Below are 10,906 nucleotides of genomic sequence, written 5' to 3' on the forward strand. Positions count from 1 at the left end.
AGAGTGAAAACACTGGTATTAAGAGTCTGTGCAGTGTACCAGGAAGAATACTTGAATAAAAACAAAGTTATGTAATATACACCTGATTAATTTTGAGTATAGGTGTTGCTGTGTAATTAAGTTCTACTCTGTTGTAAATTGGATTTCTCCCTTGTATAAAAGCACCTATGTGTGTGTACGGTTTTGTATATGTGTGTGTGTATTTATATGTCTGTATATATGTGGAAGTTTTCTATGCAAAAGCTCCCAGTGCTAAGTAAAAAGTATTACTTCCTTTCTTCTCTGCAACGATTGCAAGCCTTTTCTAATGTTGAAACCCTTCAAAGAAGCAGGAGCTGAAGCAGCACAGTAGAACCATGATTTTTGGAAGGCAACCTGCAGAAGCTATGAAGTCTTCATAAGCAAGTGTGCAACACTAGCTTTTCTAATGCAGGAGCTGATACTGAAAACATCATTGTCATTAAAAAGAAAATCCACATAGTGCATGACTTCAGTCTTTCCTTCTTATCGTGCAACCTATAGATGTCATTTTTACGTTTTCTTTTAGTCAGGTTAGTAAATGACAAAAAGGGAGATCACTCTCCTGAAAAAAAACACCTTACCTTCCTTCCATCGCAGGGGACTCAGCTCCTAAATTCAAAGAACCAGTAGTGCTGGCCACTTTGCAGCAAGGCCTTTCCCACTCACACACCCATTTATGCAAAGTCTCACAAAATCATTCAACAGAAGAGGAGACCTCAGTGAAAAGGTTTGATTTTTCCAGGTCATGCAGTAAGCAGGATGACTTTCTTCTTTGGCTGTACCATCAGTTCCCTAAAGAGTATCTCCAGCCAGTATCAAGACTCAACCAAAACATGAGGAGACCAGCCGTCCAGGCTGTCCCGGTGTGTGGGATAGGGCCCAATTGCTGCCACCTGGCCTCGGGGGTGTGGAAAGGGCAGGGCAGGTCTGGCAGCAGGGTGCCAGGTGCTGGGGATCAACCCCCCTGCCTGGGGTTGCTCCAAAATGACACTTCAGAGTAACAGAAGTGAGGTGCCTGGGAGGGCAGTGCACAGCCCTTGAAAACAGCTAGAAATCTGTGTATGGCATTAAGCAGGATGAAAGGCAAGGCAGGACTTAGATTAGCTTCAAAAACTTTAAGCCTTTCATAGACTTGACCCGTTGAAGGTCTGAAGGACACAGAGGATGTTTTGATGCTAAGCCCAGACCCAGTTTAGGTTGTACAGCAGTTCCCCCGGTCTCAAGCACCACATAGATGCTAAGCGCTCGGAAAAACCTTCCACCCTACTTGGGAGCCTCTTGCCTCTAACTTTTGTGCATTTGCTAAGTGTCTAATCAATCATCTTGCCACTGCTGTACTGCCAAAATCCCCACACTGTGCTGCTTTTCAAAGGAAAACTTCCAGGCTGCTGTAGCTGGGATGTTCAATGGCCATGCACCAGACTTGTGTACCTGTGGACTGATTAAGGCATAACATTGTATAAATGATGTGTGTCTGTGCTGCCTGTGTACAGATCTGACATGCTGTGACAGTGTGTTGCTCATTGGCACGTTTTGGCCAGGCTCCACATATAGAGGAGAATAAAGTGCCTGCCTTTTGAAAAGCAGAACGGCAGCGGTGTAGGCTGTGCCATTTCTCCCAGGCTGCAGTTATGTAGAAGCACAGCCAACAGGAAGGAAAGCAAGCTCCACGCTCTCACAAGCCCTAGTAGACAGGCTGCTCCCTGTACCATGTCGCACCCAGGAAGACATAAATGTAGCTTAAAGGTATGTTGGCATGTGCTTGACCTCACCTTTGGCTTTTCTTGGCTTCTGGCTTTCTCTCTCGGAGGCATCTGACCACTAGAAAAAAGGTTGTCCACCCCAGGGCTTCAATGGGTCAGTTAGTATAAATGATCTGAATTAGGCAGATCTTAAAATGGAGGCACCAAACCTCATAAATTTGTGGCAGTGAAATAGATTGAAAAATTTTTCTTTCATCACACTGGAATTCCCCAACCTCAGTACAAGGAGGATGGTTAAAAAAGAAAGTCCCTGAGCAATGAGTCATAGTCTCCTTAGGAGACATCTGCAAGGCTGAACCCAGATTACCATTAACTCTACTGGTTAGCATACATCATGATTTTTTTTCTTAACTCGAACACTGTGCATCAAATAAGAGGATTGATTATATTGTGCAGTTGGTTTTCCAAAGGAGTGCATATGTGTCTATGTTGCAGTCAGCAGTGCAGCGTATCTGATGAAGCTTGAAGTACCTGGACCAGGGACTGAAAGTGATTTAGTTCTGCTGACCCACAGTAACACACCCAGCTTTCCATTGCCTCCTGCTTCTGGCCTCATGTTCAAACTAGGGCTGCACAGGGAAACCATACCAAGCAGGTTTGGTAAGCACTGTTTCACCTTTTGCTCTCACCTTTCATTCTCAGAAGGAAAGTCCATGCAGAGTGTCATGCTGATAAGGAGGATGACTGCTGCCGCCTTAGCCGCTCGCTGAAAGACAGTTCCGGTATCTTTACTCTATGCTCTGCACTTTGCGCACTTGCACGACCAGCCTCTTTCTCCCAAATGACAAGGTTGTGTCATGAACAGTGTAAAATAACTCTTTTCTCAGCTTCAGGTAGGGGGGGAAAAATTAAAGCAACAGAATTACTTTGAAAACCAAAACTGCCCTGTTTTATGGAAAATCAGCATCAGAAAAGCAAGTGGAAAATGAAACAGAAACTTGCCCAGGGAATGACTTGGCACATTTTGAAAAGCAGATTACAAAGGGGAGGCTCCCTCTTCAGGAAGCCAAAACTTTGCAAAACACTCATATTTCTTATCTCACTAGAAAAACCAGAACAACTGTTATTTTAAAATAACAACAATAGAAGAACAGGAACATAGAAATAAAAGGCCAGAAGGATGATCTTACTTCAGTCCCCTGCAAATCGAAAGTAACCACACAAGCGCTGGGTCTGTTAAGAAATTCCACGGGTTGTTTTGCTGCACACACCCACCCCATCTGCTCACCCATGCTACAAACTGTAGAATAGTTCCTGCTGCCCTGCAAGCAAACCAAACACCTGCAAGAAGACAGAAACAAGATCACTATTACGATGTGGCACCAGAAGAAAGCAGAAGAGGTTCAAGACAGCTCCAGTATACAGGATTGCTACAATATGAAATAAGTTATTTTTCAAGTTATCCTGCAGGCTGCCATTCTTGAAAAGACATGACTGAGAAATGAAGTGCTGAGTACAAAGAGTCTGAAATGTTTCTGCACAGATGGCATGACAAGCATATTAAAGTGCGAGAGAGCCGTAGGCTTATTTCCTGTATGGAGGAGAGGAAAAGAAAACAATACAAACAAATTTGTGAGAAGAATAAAACCGTATTGGGAAAATCTTTGGAATTAGACAGTCCTCTCTTACAGTTTGTCAATACTTTGATTTTGGACTTGAAAGAGAAGCTCACATTCCTGCAACAAGAGGAAAAATGCCCACCATGTGTATCTAGCCTCTAGTACGGAGCTGCGGTTGAGAATTACCAGGACTGTGGGAACAATCACAAAACTTAATGTACAGTCAGAGTTTTCTGGATAGCTTTTTGGTGGTTTTAGTTCAAGTTCCTTTCCAAACTGAAAACAAGACTTTTAAGGCAGAGTGCTAGAGGGCCCTTTTCCCATAGCTTATTAAAGAGGTTTCTTGCTCCCCCAGTAGACCAGCAACTGTGACCAAGTACTATTTTCATAGCAGGCAACCTAGCAGGGAATCAGCAAAAAGTGTCTGTGGGCACAGGAATGCTGAAAAGAAAGTCCTGAACAAATGCAAGGGAGGACTCAGTGATGGAAAGCAATGGCAGGAGAGAGCCAAAGGTGCAGTCCTTGGAGAGACAGCACCCTCAGCCTCCTGTGCCCCAGGGGCACGCAGCACAGAGAGGTCACTGACCTTGCCTCCCATACATCTTCCCACAGTGGTGTCCACATGACTGGCTGTCTGCAGGAGAGGATAAATATACCTGTATGTGTATCATTGGGATATGAACAAGAAATGATGAGGCAGAAGTACCCAGTTTCATTTCCTGCATATTATAGTCACAAACTGCTCCAGGGGAAGTTCAGGCTAGAAATTAGGAGACATTTATTCACAGAAAAGGTCATTAGGCATTGGAATGGGCTGCCCAGGGAGGTGGTGGAGTCACCACCCCTGGAGGTGTTTGAGAAAAGACTGGGTGTGGCACTTAGTGCCATGGTCTAGCTGACATGGTGGTGTTAGGGCAAAGGTTGGACTTGATGATCCCAGAGGTCTCTTCCAACCTAATCAATTTTGTGATTCTGTGATTCATCCTACAGTCACTAATGGGATTGATACATTTTCCAGATTATCTATATCTGAATATTTATGTTCTCTTTTTTGGTCTTTTCCTGCTCCTGCCTCTATACTGTATGGAGATCCCTGTCTGGACATAGCTCTGGGATAGATGAAGCTGCAGGGAACATTTTACAACACTCCTGAAATTGCTCTGATGCATAGTCAGGCCTCTGGCAAGCCAGCCTCATCCCTGCTGGGGCTGGTTGTGCCCCAGCACCTCCGCTCTTCTGGGTGGGGGCCGCAGCTGTCACTGCAGTGCACAGGGAAGGATGGCTGTGATCTGGGCTGATCTCAAAGGCTCTTGAGGTTCCAGGTTTGTCTCTAAGGCATGAGGATAACACCTATTCCTGTACTTTGGGGGACAGGGGGCAACTAAGTTTATACCACACAGTGCCCCCTCACTTAACCAAGAATGTATACTGGTCACTAAATAGTTCAGTATTTTTGAACCTCTCGATCAAATGTCTTCAGATTTAAATTCCTTTAACTTATTTAAAATTTAAACAACCACCCTGGGTGGTGGTGCTTGTTTTGGGGGGAGAAGGGCAGAAACAGCCAGAGCCTGCCCCACTGTTCACAGAAAGCATGCACCAAGGCCTGCAGACCGTCCTTCCCCGCCCCTGCTCAGCAGGTGGCAGCCTGTGTCCACGCAGTCCCACGCGTGTCCCCTCCTCCCGGTCCCCGCGCACACCCCTGGGCTGGCTTGGCAAGGAGGGACAGCCGGGAAGAGCTCCCTCCCTGCCGCCCCCTCTCCCCTTGCTCCTTCCCAGGCTCTCGGGCTGGCTCGCTCTCTGGGGAATGAATTATTCTCATGGGGAAAGGGCATTTTATAAATGAGCTCGCACACGAAGCAAGCAGCAGACTGGCTATGACAAGGGAACAAAGGCTTGCCCTGGCAGAGCTGAGCCTGCCATAGCCAGTTCCAATGCCAATTTTATATGTGATCCCTCAAGTCGTGTTCCACGACTTAAAATGACACCTACAATGTCATAAAATGTTGTGTGAGCTTTTGTACTGCTCCTCAGATTTGAGGATGAGCACAGCCTGACTCCCTTCGACTAGCCCTAGGATTAAGTGGCTCAAGAAAGTCCCACGCTGCAGTGCCAAACTCGGCTGCAGCGCAGCCGATGACTTGGCATCATCGGTTTTAAGTTTAATACCACATGGAAAAAACTGTGTCATAACAAAACATGCGAGCTGCAAACAGAACACTCTGAAATCTGGAATTGGCACTCTTACTCAAGTACGTGCAACATTACCTGTGCCAACATGAATGTGCATTACAGTAAAGTTTTAATAAATGTTCACATATAAAATAAAACTGTTGAGAGTTAGACATTCACTTGATAGTTACTTATGCAGCTGCCAAGATACCAAAGAAAGGTAGGCATTAGCAGTGGCTGAGAAAGTCCAGGAAAGACAGGATGGCTGTCCTGAAATTTGGCCCTCTGCAGGGTAGCCTTTGTATCACCATAATCAAATTAAAAAGCAAAGGGTGAAGATGAGGGAGGAGAAGGGGTGGGTGGTGACAGTTTAGAGGCTTTCTGGAGGAACTGGCTTACGAATAATACCCTTAATTGCTACAACATGCTATTGTAAATAGTCTTGTCTTCTTTCTTTTCCAGGCTCATAAGCTAGCCTATCATTTTAAATAACTATACATTAAATGCAGTTTTGACTTCTGTTCTAGCTATAGAAACATTGGGAATAACCACCTCAGGAAGGTTGCTGCCAAGATTTTTCATCTTACAAAATCTATGGCTGTTGCTTCTATCAGAAAAACTGGAACGAGTATTAGTGCTTCAAATATATAATCCTGTACCATGAGACATCAGAGTTTGCAAAGTACTCCATGTATTATGCTTTTTGTTAGCTCTTTTTATGTATCTTCAGCAAACAGCAAATCAGCAACTAGCTGAGCAAGGTACACAGCTCCTTTACTGAGATGTCTTTCCTGAGAAAGCATCTTCTTGTAGGAGCTTTATTCAGATCTCCCTACAGCACTCAAAAGTCTTTAGGCATGCTGGTGTAAGGAACTTTCAGAGAGCAGCATGTAAAGACGGTATAAGGAAAATAATGAGAAATGTTACTCAGTGCAACTTAAACACTAATAGGTTACGTGTGTGTGGGGGTACTCCTATTCACCCTTTAGGGAGCCTGGGTTGAGTGGTTTGTTTTTTGAACAGTTACACTAACAGCTGCTTCCAATGATTCCTGAGCTGTGGCCCCATTGCAAGGTACCTGGGGCTCAATGCCTATGGACTGGAGAACAGAGTTATATTTACCTCATGACCCAGGGAATATGCACCGTAGGGGAAAGCCAATGCGATGTGTAGAAAATTCGTGGGGTTACTTATCCTCTCATAATTGCCTGCCTTTACAACTGTTAAGACGCTATTAACCTGCTGTCAGTGCAATTTTTTAGGCTCTCTTCTTATTTGTAAATGAAAACAGATGAGTAAATTCATGAGCTGGAATTTGGGGGCTGGACACAAGATAAGAGCTCTGCTCTATGTAAGGGCTGGAGTCAAACAGTCTTTCAGAGACCAGCTTCTTCCTCCAAAGTCATTCCTACGTACATCACAATAAAAATGCACAGATCCTTCAGGAAATGCAGTTTTCAACATCCCCTAACTCATCCAAGTCAAAACCAACTAGTAACAGAATATGCAAAAGCATTTCTCAGAAAGAAATACTGTTTTCCTACTTTGTTCTCTCAGCTGTGGACCTATTCCAAAGAAAGATAGTAATGTATTCGTTTTTTACTTAAATGGAGGAAATGATTCTTCCAAATGCAACTGAAAATATTGTTGGTCAAATTAAATCAATACATTATGTTTGGACAGAAACCAGGTCCAGAAAATTTCAGTAAAGAAAATAGTGTTAGAAGCTGTAAGTAGTTCAAAATACGACTTCAAGTGAAATCCTGCTCTACTTGGATTCAAGTTAGCAATTGGGATCAAAGAGAGAAACTATTATCACTAGAAAGCAAGAATTTTTCTTTTCTAGGCAGCATTCCACCTAAGCATCTAATCAGTCATCAGCTTATACTGACTACTTAACAAATCTAAGGCAGACTTACAGACAGCTTTAGTATAGATAAGTCTATAGAGGAGTCCATGACAGAGCCAAAAAGCAAAGCAGACTTTCAAAATCTAAAAATACTAGAACAGCTTTCTTGGAGCATGACTTAAAATGGGATGATGCCTATCTCTTTGGTGTCTTGCCACAGTATCAAACACAGAAATGTAAGTCAGATGTTTTTCCTCGTTCTTCCACTCTAACCCCATACTAATTGGTGCAGTAGATGTCAACATTCACATGAGATGTGGCAGAACCTGGCTGGAATCCCCAGCTCTGCTCTGAAGCAGAAAATTGCATGCAAGTCATCCACCTCCCAGAAGCACGAGCCTCAGCTATTTGAGGACCTCTCTTTCCTGATCACTCTTGTTGAAGCTGTTCCACTATGTGTAATTAAATATTCATTGCTGTGTAAGTTTGAAATTGATTCTCTCTGTTCCAGGGGATGCCTAAACTATTAGGTTATTCATGTTAGTTATCTAGTGGACCACATGCAGCAGGAAAGGCAGCCAAGGAATTGTTCAGTTTGTGAACCCAGCTAATGCACAGGGGCTCAGCACTGAGAACTCACTTGTAGACCCTGGCATCTACTGAGGTATTAGATACCTAAATTCTTCTGTGGGTTAGATTGCAGGAGGTAGCAAAAGCAAGTAACATGCTGTGAAGGCAGTGTTACGCTATAAAGTTTTTTACTTTGTCACACTATACTGTCCTTTGGGATTTTGTTTTGCTTTGTTCTTTTTTCCTTATAAGGTATCTGGGACTTTCTTCTTTGACAACACAGTACTGTTTATGATATTAAACAGGAAATTAGGTCTTCTAGCTAAGATGAAACCCAAGAATTTTTCCTGTTGAACAATGGACTCCAGAGAGAGTTCCTATTTAAAAAGAACGGGCTGGAAATTCCAGCCACCTTAAAATAGATGCACACAGTCCTTCTGCTTTAAAAGCTACTGCTTTCTTTCTGACACTTGTAAGACTAGAGGGACTTCAAAAGGTCATTTACTCCAGCCCTTTGTCCTGAGGCAGGATTAATAAAATGTTTTTGTCCTGTCTCAGAGATGGAGACTCCAAAACTCTCTAGGTAATTCATACTGATGTTTCACTATCTTTACTCTTAAAAAGTTTGTCTTAATATCAAAATAAACCCTTGGTGTACTTTCAGTCCTCTACATCTTGCCATACCCATTATGACATGGGGAAGAGATTGTTCCATTCCTTTTTATGACAGCCTTTTACATATTTGAACATCATTATCATGCTTCCTGCCTCATCTTCTTTGCTCCTTTAGGCTACACAGCACCAGTTTGTTCAGCCTTTCATTGAAGGGCACAACTTTGGCACAATGACAAACACACAAAAGAACATTTTTTCTGCTTTTCTGCATGATCACATTAGCATGATTAAGTCTGCTAATTCAGCTACCCTTGAATTTCCCTTTGGTTATCTATCTTTGAAACTTGCTAATTAGTCCCTGAAGTAGGAGTGTATTTTTAGATGCATACATTTCTGTGTACATTGCAATCAAGAATTAAACAAGTAGAGACTTCTGGCTCTCCCTCATGTGGCAGTATGTATGCTTAGGGGTATATAATGTCTAAACCAGGATTCTTTTTGAAAATCTTCTGCTCAAAAAATTTCAACCTAATTCTGCTAAATCTCCTGTATTCATTACCACCTCAGCAAAGGACAGAATTTATGCAGTTAGTGCTTCAGTTCCACAAACAGTTGGCAACAAGATAACAGCTGAAATGAATTTCCTCGGCCCCTAACCAGGCACCTTTTGGAAGTATGAAGGTATTTTACACATGAACAAGTTTGCTGTCACAACCAGCCCTTGGCGTATTCAGGCTCTTTTTCATCCTCTAAATACTGCTCTGTGAGAAGCCCCATGGAGTTGGGCTCTGTACAAAATTGTTGGGTATTAAAACGCTTTGGATTTCATTTCCAGGGGAAATGTTGCTTTCATCAGGATGAAGTCTGTATTCACCTAGTTTAGATATATGAGCTAAAAGAGCTCTGTGCATCTGTTTCCTTTATTTTGCCGTCATGCCAAGAGTCTGCTGAGGAATTCTCTCCTTCCTGCCTCATCCTTTTTGTAACAAGGCCACAAATATGCAGTTTGTTTCTTTAAATGGATGCCTTTTTCTGTTACTGTGTCAGGTCCTAAATGCATTTCTTAACTTCTATGGGATCATTAAATCACTGGAAATGTTAGGAGTTATGACCAAAATTACAAGAACAAGACATTAACATTTTGTGCTAACCAGAGTCTTTAACCCCTGCCCCTTGCTGTGATAACTTTGCTGCTTTACCCATTTTCTGAATATTTAGTTACAAGATACAGCCAGATCATTACCAGAAAAATTAATGTAATTGTGATTTGTCTAAAATCAGTTCTTTCCTGGAATTAGTTGTTAAAATGTAATTTCAATGTAACTCTTATGCTCTTTGTGACTGCAGCTCTTTCTGAATCACTGTAATGACTTTCTGAATCATAATAATTAATCAGCTCCTTCTCCACTGTTGGGAGATTGCAGGCAGTCAAAAAAAGGTGCCAACTCATTCTTTTAAGACATAACTCTTGGCATGCCCTACCTCAGCTGCTGTCCCCACAGGGTAGCCAACACACCATGCTCCACCATATATCATTACTCTGCTGGCAACAGTGTGGCGACAGTAATAATAAAGAGGGGGAAGAACAAATAAAATAAATAGAAATATCTTTAGATTCAAAATTAAAGTTTTCTCTTGAAGATCAGCAACAAATGGTCAACCTCCTAGGAAAGAACCCCTTCCCTAAACACACAAATTCAGGCATTGTCATTTAAAGCAGGTTCCAGGATGTGTGTAGATAGGAACTCCAGCAAGAACACTACTCTGTGCCAGAGGAAACTCTTTTTAAAATGCCTTATCGCTAAAATAAAATCTTAATCTAAATCAGATAATTGGATATCGATAATACTAAACACATTAAACTAAGCAAGGTAAACATGTACTTCTATCCCTAATTCAAAGGCATCACTTTGTATATAAATATATTCTAAATGGGTTATAAGCACACATGCAATAATCTAGATCAACAAAATAAAGAAGGCAGCTACTGGGAAACAGGCATCATGTACCCTAAATCTCACATATCCATGTGTAATGCATGCCATCCATTACTGGTGGGATTCCTTTCATATCAGGGCTTTGTCAGCATTGTCGGCGTATTGATCACACAACTAAGACCCTACAGTTGTAATTATTTTGTGGTCTGTCTCTGCCCTGAAGAAGACCAGTTGTCAGATGACACTGGTGAACCAGTTTGTTCCAAGTATAACTTTGAATTCCAAACAATTTTTGGAGCTTGAACCTAGGCAGGGATCTATTCTGTCATTTGGATCTACATCCTTAGAGGTGCTACATGACTCACCAGCTTGGAGGGAAGCTCTGTGATCCAATCTGGGCACTGGCTCCTTTGGCACCTT

The sequence above is a fragment of the Cariama cristata genome, unplaced genomic scaffold (genome assembly GCF_000690535.1).
Source record: "Cariama cristata isolate BGI_N322 unplaced genomic scaffold, ASM69053v1 scaffold42424, whole genome shotgun sequence".
NCBI lineage: Eukaryota > Metazoa > Chordata > Aves > Cariamiformes > Cariamidae > Cariama > Cariama cristata.